The sequence below is a fragment of the Thermobia domestica genome, chromosome 1, assembly GCF_964235325.1.
Source record: "Thermobia domestica chromosome 1, izTheDome1.hap1.1, whole genome shotgun sequence".
Lineage (NCBI taxonomy): Eukaryota > Metazoa > Arthropoda > Insecta > Zygentoma > Lepismatidae > Thermobia > Thermobia domestica.
The window spans coordinates 235,497,305-235,509,370 of record NC_137454.1 but is presented as its reverse complement, the minus strand read 5'-3'; the positions used below and the strand labels follow the sequence as shown (position 1 = coordinate 235,509,370).

Sequence of the window (12,066 nt, the reverse complement as noted above, 5' to 3'; positions counted from 1 at the left end):
TTTAAAAGATATTAGTATTTTTACCCGGTTGCTTTGTCTAACAGACGACGAAATATGATTAGTACTTTAAGCCTGCAACTACACACCGGGGTTTGTAAGATCCCATCCACATTTTAAATTTATTTTTTTGCATTTTGGAATTACCTATCCTTGTTTCTTTCTTTCTTTCTTTTCTTTTCAAACGCATCATCAAAAGTCCTTAATATATATTTTGAGTTCCATTTGGATCCCCAAATACTGCAAAGACTGTTTCGAAATGAGGCCTTATGACAATTACTTGTTTTTGTTGTTCGTTGAATTTCAGCGTCCCATTTCCACACCGAGGCTATATGAAGTATGAACTTACGGTTTACGATGGAATCCGAGTCACCGTAATGCGTTTAATGCTGCTCGAATCGGGAGTCAAGCCTGGAACCACATAATCAAATATGCGCGCACTATCACTAAGCCAGTGAAGAAAGCCCGCAGTCAGTAGACTAACCAAATAATAAATTGAAGAAAAAGTTTAAGACATATAGTGCGATAGACAAAGTATGTTACTGAATTTCACACCAAATATCTAATTTCAGAAGCTGAGAACAGTGTCCAGTGTTCAGGCATGCTTCCAGTGGGGTTTTCGACCAACTGTTTCCCAGAGCTAAGAAAAAATAAAATTGCGGTTGTTTGTTACTTTTACACAGGCATGTTCTTTAGCAAATAGTGCAACTCTCACAAATTTTAGTATGGCCCCTTGAACAAAATTTTCTGGAAGAAAGGTTGTTTGGGAACATCTTTAAGTTTTGGCTGTGTAATTTTATAAAATTTATGGGGACAAATACCTGGTTCTCCTATGAAGCAGATACATAAATCATGTCCACAATCATCTCTGATAGGAAGAGAGATAATTGCCATTGCAATTGTTATGACTTTTTTTGGGGGGGGGGCATTTTTTGCGTCGGGTTGCTGTACGCAGAATTTTGCGAATGTTGGTACGGAATGATCCACTAGTTCATGTAAATTTGTGGTGGAAAACGTTGAATCTGTGGTTCCTCAGGGGTTTTGTCTCCTTTTCTCATATTTTTATACCATCAATTTCTCGATGAAAGTTATGGAGTTTACAAAATGTCTGTGAATGGAGAATTATCTCTGATGTAGGTAATAACTAAATCTATTCCGTTTATCATTTGTCTTCTTTAGAGTAAAGAACGTAACTATGGGAGAAGAAGCAGGGATAGATGAGATATACAGAGTAAAAAATTATTTAACATGGGTTGGGGCCGCGGTAGCTCACTGATAGAGCGCTCATCTCTAGTACTATAATCCCTTGTTCGGATGCAGCTTCTGTCAGGTAGGTTTTGAATAAACAAGCACCATGTGCGTAGGATTTCTCGGAACCCTTCCGTTTTTTTCCTTTCTTAATTCCACTATTTCTTCATTATCATCATACCCGTCTCCTTAGCCTCAGAGTATTTCTGGTCTTTTGACATCTATTGATATTTTAGCTCGTCATGAATGAAGGATGACGTTTCTTGGAGATCACGCTACCTAGGGAAACGGAGAAGAAAGGAGTCAGCCTGGGAGCTTTATATTAGGTATCGGAATGTTAGTTATTAGGAATATTTCTGGTCTTTTTGGCATCTATTGATATTTTAGCTCGTCATGAATGAGGGATGACGTTTGTTGGCGATCACGCTGCTTAGGGAAACGGAGAAGAAAGGAGTCAGCCTGGGAGCTTTATATTAGGTATCGGAATGTTAGTTATTAGGAATATTTCTGGTCTTTTTGGCATCTATTGATATTTTAGCTCGTCATGAATGAAGGATGACGTTCCTTGACGATCACGCTACCTAGGGAAACGGAGAAGAAAGGAGTCAGTCTGGGGGCTTTATATTAGGTATCACACGAACATTTGAATGAGAAAAACCGAGAAAAAGCCTTATTCAGTAATTCGATGTAAACGAAAGATTTATTAATGATTAATGCAGATGTAACGATGCAAGCTTCATAGGACATATTAAAGTTGTAATTTATCACATTATTACTAGAAAACTCCGTAAATAGATCGGCTCTTAACATAATAATTCACAGTTTTTATATACACATGAAACTCGGTACAGTTGCATTAAAGTATATACTACCACCTAATATGGCAGCACCTATTCCCCATCTTTTTAATGTATTTTGTATGGTGTAACAATGCTTACAATAATTGCATCAATTTCAAGATATGAATATTTAAACTTTGTCCAAAAACGAATCAATAATATAAATCAAGAATATTCTCTGTATTTTTTTTTACATTAGTTTGTTTTATTCATTGGGCAGAGCACTTAAGTTTACTCTTCAGATACATGTTCCTAATAATGATAGAACAAAATAATAAAAAAGCACACGGAATATTGTTTAATTATATTATTGATTCAATTTGTTTTTGGATAAATTTGGAATATTTCAACTCTTGAAGTTGATTCAAATATTGTGAATATTGTACTCAATGGAAAGACAGGAAATATGTCCTTCTATCTTCGTTGGTGATAGTAGGGCATTAACACTTACCTTAACGTATTTGTTCTTTAATTGCACTATTGTGCAAGTTGTTTTCAAAAGGAACTTCGTGGAACTGAGATATATACATAATCAAAAGTGTTTATGGCCCATTAAGATAAAGCTCTTAATGTATACTAGCTGTATTCTACTCGTGCTGTCTCAGTAAATAGAGATTTCGCCACCTTATTAAATTTTCCACTGCCCCACTGTTCAACAATTCATTGTTAAAGTATACTCGTATTACTTCGTAATCGATGTGGAAGCATTTATTAAACACTGGCCATTTTAGTTCACAGTACTTTGTAACCATTACGAAAAAGCTAAATGATATAACCACCAAGCTGCTCTTTAATTTATGAATTGTTTGAAACGAAAATGAAAGTAGAACAACAGAATAAGTGATTAACCTAAATGTTTGAATTATGTAGTATGAGAAAAAGTAATTAAATTTTAGTACTGAGAGCGGCCATAGACAAAATATACGTAACTATTTAAATGTAAGTATACTGTATAACTATTTGACATTTAACTATAGTCTTATGTTCTTTTTCGAAATTGATTAACTATGAAAATTGAAAATAGAATTCATATTTATTGTTTAATGCATATTGTTCTATAGTTGACATGTCACATTTCTCTTTCACTGTATACCTACACATAAAATTTGTGAATAGAGTAAAAGATGTATTTTAAACAATGTTATTGCCCGCGCTATAAAGATTCATTCATGTAGTCTGTTTGAAGTTGCATCACCAATTCTTCTTGCTAACCATAAAATTTTCAACTGTTTGCTAATTAAATAAACACACACACAACTTTATTCACAATGGACCTGTCCTTGTTTTATGTAAACATCGTTATTTAACTACGTTATACCGACACGGTATGTTAGTTTAACTTAGGTTATTGTTCACTTGCAACTATTTTAGAACGGCGCCTGCGTTTTATATTACAAATTCATTTTTATACTGTTTTTGTGTTGCTAATTGTTCGAATTTAGTTCCGAAAGCACAGAGGAAAAGGTCACGTCTATGTAATGCTGTATGACATATATATAGAGTGCGAAAGGAAGAAATTTCTAAATTTAAACCAATTACTTTTGGTTTAAATAGAGGGATAAAGATAGAGATGGGACGTCGAATCTATATTAATATGTGAAAATACTATGTCCTGCATGATGAATTTTGAATAATAATAATAAATTTTGGATTTGCGATATATTGGATTTAAATTCTGCACAAAAACGGTGAGCATTATTTATTTGAAATGGACAGTGAATTTTCATTATCAGATCAATGTTAAAATTATATTTTAATTTCTATTTCATTCAGTGCATATAACAGTTCATTTACAGATTCATACATAAAAGAATTTCTGCTTTGTGTCGACTTGTTTTCCTTCATGTATTTCTTAATCAGTAAAATTGCAGATTGTTTCTTTTGTCCACATTCCAAAAATCACCTTATTTGATGTCAATCTACACACTCTGCATTTTCATCATCCATGGGGCGATTCATTGAACGAAGGATTCAATAACCGACGCCTTCCAGCAAAACTACAAGGAAGGGAGGATACGTGGTAGTGGATACGAGTAGGATGTAAAACGTAGTCTTCGCGACCTTTGTTTTAGGAATCGGTACTTTACCTATGCCAGTCAAGGGTAATATTCGCATTTGTGCTTTCTTGCATCTACGACAAGATAGATATTATTGTCAGAAGAGCATCCGCTGATAATCTGTAAAAGTTAACAATTGAGGTGCCTAGTATTAAAAGGCTACCAAATCATTTTTTTAAACCGAAATTAAGTTAAATATTGCTTTTTATATGTTTGATCTAAAGGAATTGAATGGAAACAGAAATTTGTTTAAAAGCTTAATATTTCATACTAAAAAAAAAAAAAAGTGCAAATATGGGACTTTGTACGCGTGTATATGGAGCTTTACTGCACGTTTTGCGAGATTTCTCGAAACTAAGCGAAATGGATGTGACGGGGTTTGATACTAGCCGATATTGATTTCAACAACCGCAGACATCATGTCAACTCTTTCAAGTCCTAGACAGTTGCTTAATGCATAATATTGCATCCAATACCTATTACCTTACCTCAACAATCTAAACTCCTATCGACAGTATTGAATGTCATCCGCGTATTTCTAGCCAGTTGAGAATAATTCGAATTCACTATATCTAAATTTATGTAATTCAAATTCAATTTGAAGAAAACAAGGAATATTAAAGTAGTCTTGAAGAAGAAATTGGCAAAATTACATAATTAAAAAATTAGTATATTTCATAGACAACAGAAAACCTTTTTCCATATAAATCAATGGGCTAAAATATAAAGACAATTTCGATACTTAACACCAATAGTATGGTAGGATATATTGTTTAACATTTTATGTTAAATTACATTCTCTTAAACTTAGACTAATTGGGAACAAGACGAAAAGATTTAATAAGAAACTATATACAGTATAATGTTTCGATGTTAAAGCAGTATCTTCATGAAACACAATTTTTCATGAAGATACTGGCGTATCGAAACGTTACACTGTATACTGTTTTAGTTAAGAGCATGTACCTCAATAATTAATATCAGTTCCGATATTATAGCAGTTAATTCATCAGACACAAGATATTTTATGATGATATTAACATAGTATTGATACATTATACTGTATATGGTGTTTTGTGAACTGTATGTAATGTATCTTGTCCACAATTAGTATCATTTTAATTTGTTCATATAATAAAATAGTCGTTTAACAGTAATTGCATTTTCTTATGTTAATTGCATTGTCTAATAATAAATACATATTTTTTTGTTTTGCTTAAGTTTCGATCTAGGAAAAGTGAAATCCCCTAATCTCAGTTGAGGAGACAGACGTGTGTGCCAGTCCCCCTCATGCCATGATGCCATATCTTTGCCGTGTGCTGGAACTGTTTATTTTTGTGGAATTTGTCATAGCTAAGTACGAGAGAGAACAGTGAATTAGTACACTGGCGAAATGTGGCAACGTTGATATATATATTGTGTAAATAGTTTTATATATATGTATGTTATATACAAATGTGTATAATTCTCTTTTTCTATTCGCAAGAAATAAAAACAATTGTGGCGTGTGCGTGTGTGAATGGGTGTGTATCTATGTGATTGAGTTTAAATGAGTGTTATTTTAAAACATAAAAATAGTGAAGAATTTGGCATTTTTAGTTTTCTATCTGTATTGCAAAAGTACGACAATCTATATGCAAAGAACGAAGATGATAATTCTATCGAGCTTAACATTCAGTCTAAATATAATTTCGCATGTGGTTGAATAATTGGCTTATATATTAACATGAGCAACTGAAACAAGTATAGAATGTATATAGTTTGTATTCCATTTATAGTCATATTTAGATAGTGACAATGTCAAAACTTCTGTGATCCAACATTTTAAGAAACATATATATAGCATTAATTAAATCATTTTGTATTTGCTACTGTAGTATACTGAATTATACTATTGTCTACAGTAAGATTACCAAATAATCGTAGCATAGTTATATTTTTTGCCTAAAATGTTATTGTGTTTCATATACCGCGGGAGGATTCTCTTTGGTACAGACAGATCACTGGGAAAACAAGGTGATACAAGATTTAATGTTTGTCCCCATGTTAGCATTCTTTGACTAGTATGACAACTATAACGTTTCATCACTACCGTAGTAATACAGAGAGTAGCCCCAACAGTGCAAAACGGTGGGTCTAACGTTGGCTTTAGGTTGTAATTGTTCGCTTTGCCGAGTATTTGCCAATCAGTTGAATTTCCAATATAATCTCTGGTAGAAACTAAAATTGTGTTTGGAAGTGTGAAATTGAAATTGTTGTATAAATCACGACACATCATGCACTTTATACTACGTTGAGCCAACGTATTTAGCGACCATTGACCTAAACTACGTTGGACCAACGTAATTGGCAACCATTGATCTATGCAGGATCTACCAAGTATGCTGCTAGGGTATATAGTGTTCGTAAGTGGCTGGTACACTTCATTGTTGTGATTGTTAGGAACTGTTAGTACCAAAAATATTTCTCTTGCAGTATAAGATAGTCAGATAAATTAGTAGCAAGAATGTAAAGTGTTTGTTGTTCAATAAATCGTGGGAAAATTTATGATTAGTCATCAAAAAGGCTAACTCCAAAACGGACACACTCGAAAAGCTTCAGTCACATTTAGTAAAAATATATCTAGCTAATTTCCAGTGTTACAAAAGAGTAATGCACAGTTTTTTTAAAATCAAATATTCCGGTTTACATTTTGCACAGTGAATCACGATGGTGAACAGTTACATGAGTTTATCTTTTTTCTTTAAATGAATGCTTCTTTTAATTTTAAAATTATCAACAAATTAAGAATAGATTTGGATTGAAATTTGAAACTTATTAATCTTAAGAAATAATAAACACTTCTGACCAGAGTATATACACTTGTTTATTAAAAACTAAATCCCAGTGTAACAGTTTCGACAACTTAACGTTGTCTTCATCAGACACTAACTGACAGTTAGCGTCTGACGAAGACAACGTTAAGTTGTCGAAACTGTTACACTGGAATTTAGTTTTTAATAAACAAGTGTATATACTCTGGTCAGAAGTGTTTATTATTTCTTTAGTTAGTTCCAGAGTCGTGATGGATAGAGTTGTATTAATCTTAATTTTCAAAATAATATAGAACTTCAAAAAGATTAAAATTCAATTTCTTAGTTTAATTATAGTTGAAGCTTCGTTTTAGTATTATAATGTGTCTAAGCTTCAACTATAATTAAAATGAAATTAATAATAGGTATGAAAAGAAAACTTCAGATTTATAAAGTACGGATGTAAAATTTATAATTTTGTCATTCCTTGCATCAACCTTTGATGATCTTTTGAATTCATCGTAGTAAGTAATATTATTTACCGAGGATATTAAAAGTTTAATTCTAGGTGCAACCTGTCCTGCTCATTGGAAATTATATTCTACAATTTGTTGGATTTTCTACTATTTCTTTCGAAGTTTAATTCGGTTTTAAGATTGACAAATAAATTAAATATGGCAATTAAACTTATTTTGAACAAATATGTGAAGTTTATGTCTATACAATACAATTTTCTTGCTTACAGTCTCATAGGAGCGATTTAAAACAGAAATACGTCTTTGTATCTGAATAACTTAAATGCTTTTCCAGTAGCACAGGAAACGAAAGAGACGATTTATTTGATATCTCATGTCTCTTGTCAAAGAAAGAAAACCAATTGGCAATTAAGATTGAAAATAAGATGCTGAACCTATTGGTCTTCTTCTTATTTTTTTTTCATTCTGGCGAACTTGTACACCGCTAATATATGCTCCTGAATGTAGTAATTAACCATATGGACAGAACTGAATGTGACTTTAATTATTTTATTGGTTTGTTCGTAATGTTTCTTTACACTTGAAGACATAAGCATGTGGGCTGTAAATCAGATTGCTCTTTTATGTTACGGAGTATACTAGATATTACAAGCTTCACCGAAGAGTGGAACTGCTGAGCAGGGAAAAAGAGGTTTAACTCAAATAATCTATTATGCATACGTCCAATTCAAGAAGGGGCACCAGTGTATTATTTAGAAAAATAAAAAAGATTGATGACTTCTAGAGAAACTTTCTTGCTTATAAACATGAAGCAAAGTAAATATACACTAATACAATTAGTATAAAGACATCAATGTTTATTACAAATCTTCACTGAATTTTAATACAAAATTGTTCCGTGTATACCTTCCTTCGTGAAGTCTAGTATGATAAAGAAAATACCTACCATTATGGTTCAGCATTCCCTACTCCACATTGTTACAATATTACTATAATTAATAGACAAAATTTCAAACGAGAGAATTAGAAGTCACTGACAATCCACTGTGAACCACCAACTTGTTGATTACTTTAAATTTTATGTATGGCAAACATTGAAGTCTGCTAAGAACAACAATGGACTATTGAACTATTGAACGACAATGGTTCAATAGTTAGTCGTCTGCCTACGTCACCTAGCAACCAGAAGTCTAATGGATTAGTAGACATACGCGCCTTCCAGAGGAAAAGACCAATCATGTGAGGTGATGGGAAACATGTCGAAGTAAATTTCGCGAAATCTAGACATGGGTTAGTTTAAGAAAATAAGTTAATATTTTGAGCTAAAGAAGAAACCAGGATTGAATTAACATTCAATGTATTTGTGAGTAATGCAGCCTCATCACCAAAAAAGCTAAGCGTATATGCGTTTATGTTTGTTAATAGTTGGAAACGAATATATATCCACATAAGCATGTGCATCGTTTAATGAGATGCAGAAAGCTAATTTCCACTCATCTAATATATACAGTAAAATTTCGGAGTTGGAATAAGAGTGAATGCTTGAGGTGGATATATACTTTTACTAGTGAGTTTACAGTACAGGTAGCTAAAAAATATGTGCAAAATCGAACAATCATAAAATAATTATAGTGAAACAGATATACGTTGACTATTCATGGCTTTCTAACTGAGTTTAGAAGTCAGAATATAGGAGCAAAAATATACGCAACACACATCATTGTGCAAAATGTTATTTTCGAAATGTTCCCAAAACAGATAGATTTTAAATTTACTAATTTAAATAGTTGATGAATTTCATATTATTTGCTTTTATGATTTCTTAATAACTACCAAAGATAAATGTTTCTGAAAAATATAGCACACAGTGTGCAAAATTAGGCATATGTTGAAATCAAAATAGACAATAAATCCGCATCAAAAATGTAAAATTATTAAATATATTATTTTTAAATAACAAAATTCTCTATTGCTCAATTTATTTCTATCTTTTAACTTCAAAAAATGGAAAACAACTGTCATTTGTACAAAACTGGAATACAGAAAAATTGTATATGTACGTACATTTGAATCAAAAATATCAAATTTTGTTTAATGAACAAGTCTGTAAAGTTTATAAATAGATGTCACTAGTAGTAATTTATTTCAATATTTCTTGAAACTGTAAAATATATTGTAGAAAGGAAAAATAAATTTTACTATACCAAAAATGTTGGAGATATTTATTTTAGTTGTAAGCAAAGGTAGAACCGTACAAAAAATTAGTTGACTGATGTTATTTCGTTTATGTCCGAGAAAAAAAATTTGTATGAAATTCTCTGTATTTAAACAAGAAATTTCTAAGAGGATAAAAGGGACACTGCCCCTATACTAATTGAGAAATTCACATATTGTCATTGTTATACTATGTTTATGCAATTATTACAGAAGACACACACACATTTACAGGCGCGTATTAAGAAATTTTCAATGGGGAGGGACTGAAAATTGGGACAAAACTGAATTCAACATAGGCCTATTTGTGTTGAACATGAATTCAGATATGCAAGTATATATATACTGCATTTATACATTAACAAACATGTGCAGGAGAAAAGTACCAAGAACAGAGAGAGCTGAATTGGAGTGGGGCTTTAAAGCGTTCCGCTGCAATAACATATTCGCTTGTTAAAAGTGTTTGTTGGTGTTTGTGTGTGTGTAGTGGTGGGGAGGAGATAAAGAGGGATGGGTCATTCTGTTGCAGATATGCTGCCTTTTGTTCTTCATTTCGACAAGAGACGTTAGGTGACAATTTCGTGAGTTTTTCTCTTATCGTTGCAAGTACATTAAAAAAAAAAAAACCTTTGCACTTAATGGGAGGTGAACAAGCCGGGTGTGCCCCCTAAATAAGCCACTGAACATTTATGAGCAAAACTACTATAAACCACTTGTATGCTTGCTGCTAAATCTTAGTGTTAAACTTAGAGTAACCAGAAGTAGTATTTTACCTGGTCATGTCCTCTTTTTCGGGCCTTAAAAAAATTATCCAACTTGATTTTTAGGGAAATGGGGAAGTGTCCTATTTTTGGGGATTACAGACAACTGCTTCAGCTTCACTGTCATCTGAGCTTATAATACAGATGGTCAGGGCGTCTTTTTAAGGAAATGTCCTCTTTTGGTGGATTATAGACAACTACTTCAGCTTTAATACCATCTGAGCTTGTAATACATATGGTCTTGGAGGGATTTTAGGGAAATGGGAAAATGTTCTCTTTTTGGGAATTATAGACAACTGCTTCAGCTTTAATGCCATCTGAGCTTATAATACAGATAGTCTGGGCGGCTTTTTAGGGAAATTTCCTCTTTTTGGAGATTGCAGACAAGAGCTTCAACTTCAATCTGAACTTATAATACAAATGATCTGGGCAGCTGTTTAGGGAAATGGAGATATGTCCTCTTTTTGGGGATTATAGACAATTGCTTCAGCTTGAATGCCGTCTGAGCTTATGATGGAGATTGAGACGGCCAGATCATTGCCAGATTTCAGTTTGAATTTTGTGTTTGGCTGGTGGGATGTGCTTCATTAATAATATTAAACTTGGAGAACTTTATTTACGAATTCGGACATAAAAATAAAAGAAAATATGTTAATGTGGCTAGTATGAAGTCATCTACTAACGCTATAGTTTATGAATTAAAATGATGATAATGATAATAATGAACTACGCAAAAATTTAGCATGTTTGAATGGAAGGTGGGTAATATTATAGATAATAAATTTTAATCGAAAAATGTACCAAAGATGTCGACTTGAAATACTACATTAATATTTCCATGGTCGGAATTGTAAAAGTTTAGATGTTTAAGTTATTTTTCTTGTTATTATTAATAGGTTTTTCTAGTAATATAGACACCTTCATTGTGGTTTAACAATAATAGTATAGAACAATGAATACAGTTAGACAGTGCTGTAGTCCTAAAATTTTCAGAGGGTATACGCTGTTTTGTGATCATCTATGATTATCAATAAAGACATAGAAGGTATTTTCTTAATGAACAATGTAAAATGCATGTATTAGTTAATTCATTTAAAATATAAAGGATACATTACGTATTATAGTCAAAATCATTTCATGTTGTTCTCTTGATGATACTCTTTACTTAAATCACACTATTAATAACATAAATGGATGTAAGTATGGGGAAGGAACCAACTCATTCCGAGAAGAAACAAAAATTCGCGCCCGATGTGTCAGAAATAAGAAAATTGTGTCCAAATTTTAACTCTATAAAATTATTAAGACTTTTCTTTTCAACAATAGGTTCTATATTGCTCAAAGTTACATATTACCATCGGCATGACATTGAAAATATTCATACCTTAGTTTTAAAATATCGAACATGTTTGATTTTCTTCAGCATAGAACAAGGTATTACACAATTGAAATATCACAGCCATCGACCTTAAAACGCTTTGATATCCTGTCAGAACAAACATGCATCGATCTATCTCCTCATCTTAAAACTAACAATTTTATGTTTTAGTTCCTTCGTGTATAATAAGGACACACATATTTGAATACCTGCTAAGAATATAAAAGAAAAACAACGTGATATAGTCACTTTATCTTTGAAGTCATGCCTCGATGAAATAAATATAAAGGAAACAAAAGTAGAA

The 12,066-nt window shown here is 32.2% G+C and overlaps 1 protein-coding gene across 1 annotated transcript in view; it reads left to right on the top strand.

Moving 5' to 3' along the window:
• LOC145694687 (uncharacterized) overlaps window positions 1-11,477 on the top strand; it is a 202,720-nt gene extending 191,243 nt beyond the window's left edge. The window contains exon 5 of the mRNA XM_081771197.1: window positions 5,363-11,477. The gene's annotated coding sequence lies outside the window, so the exon portion shown is untranslated. The remainder of the gene's footprint in view (window positions 1-5,362) is intronic.
• Window positions 11,478-12,066: the final 589 nt, after the last annotated feature.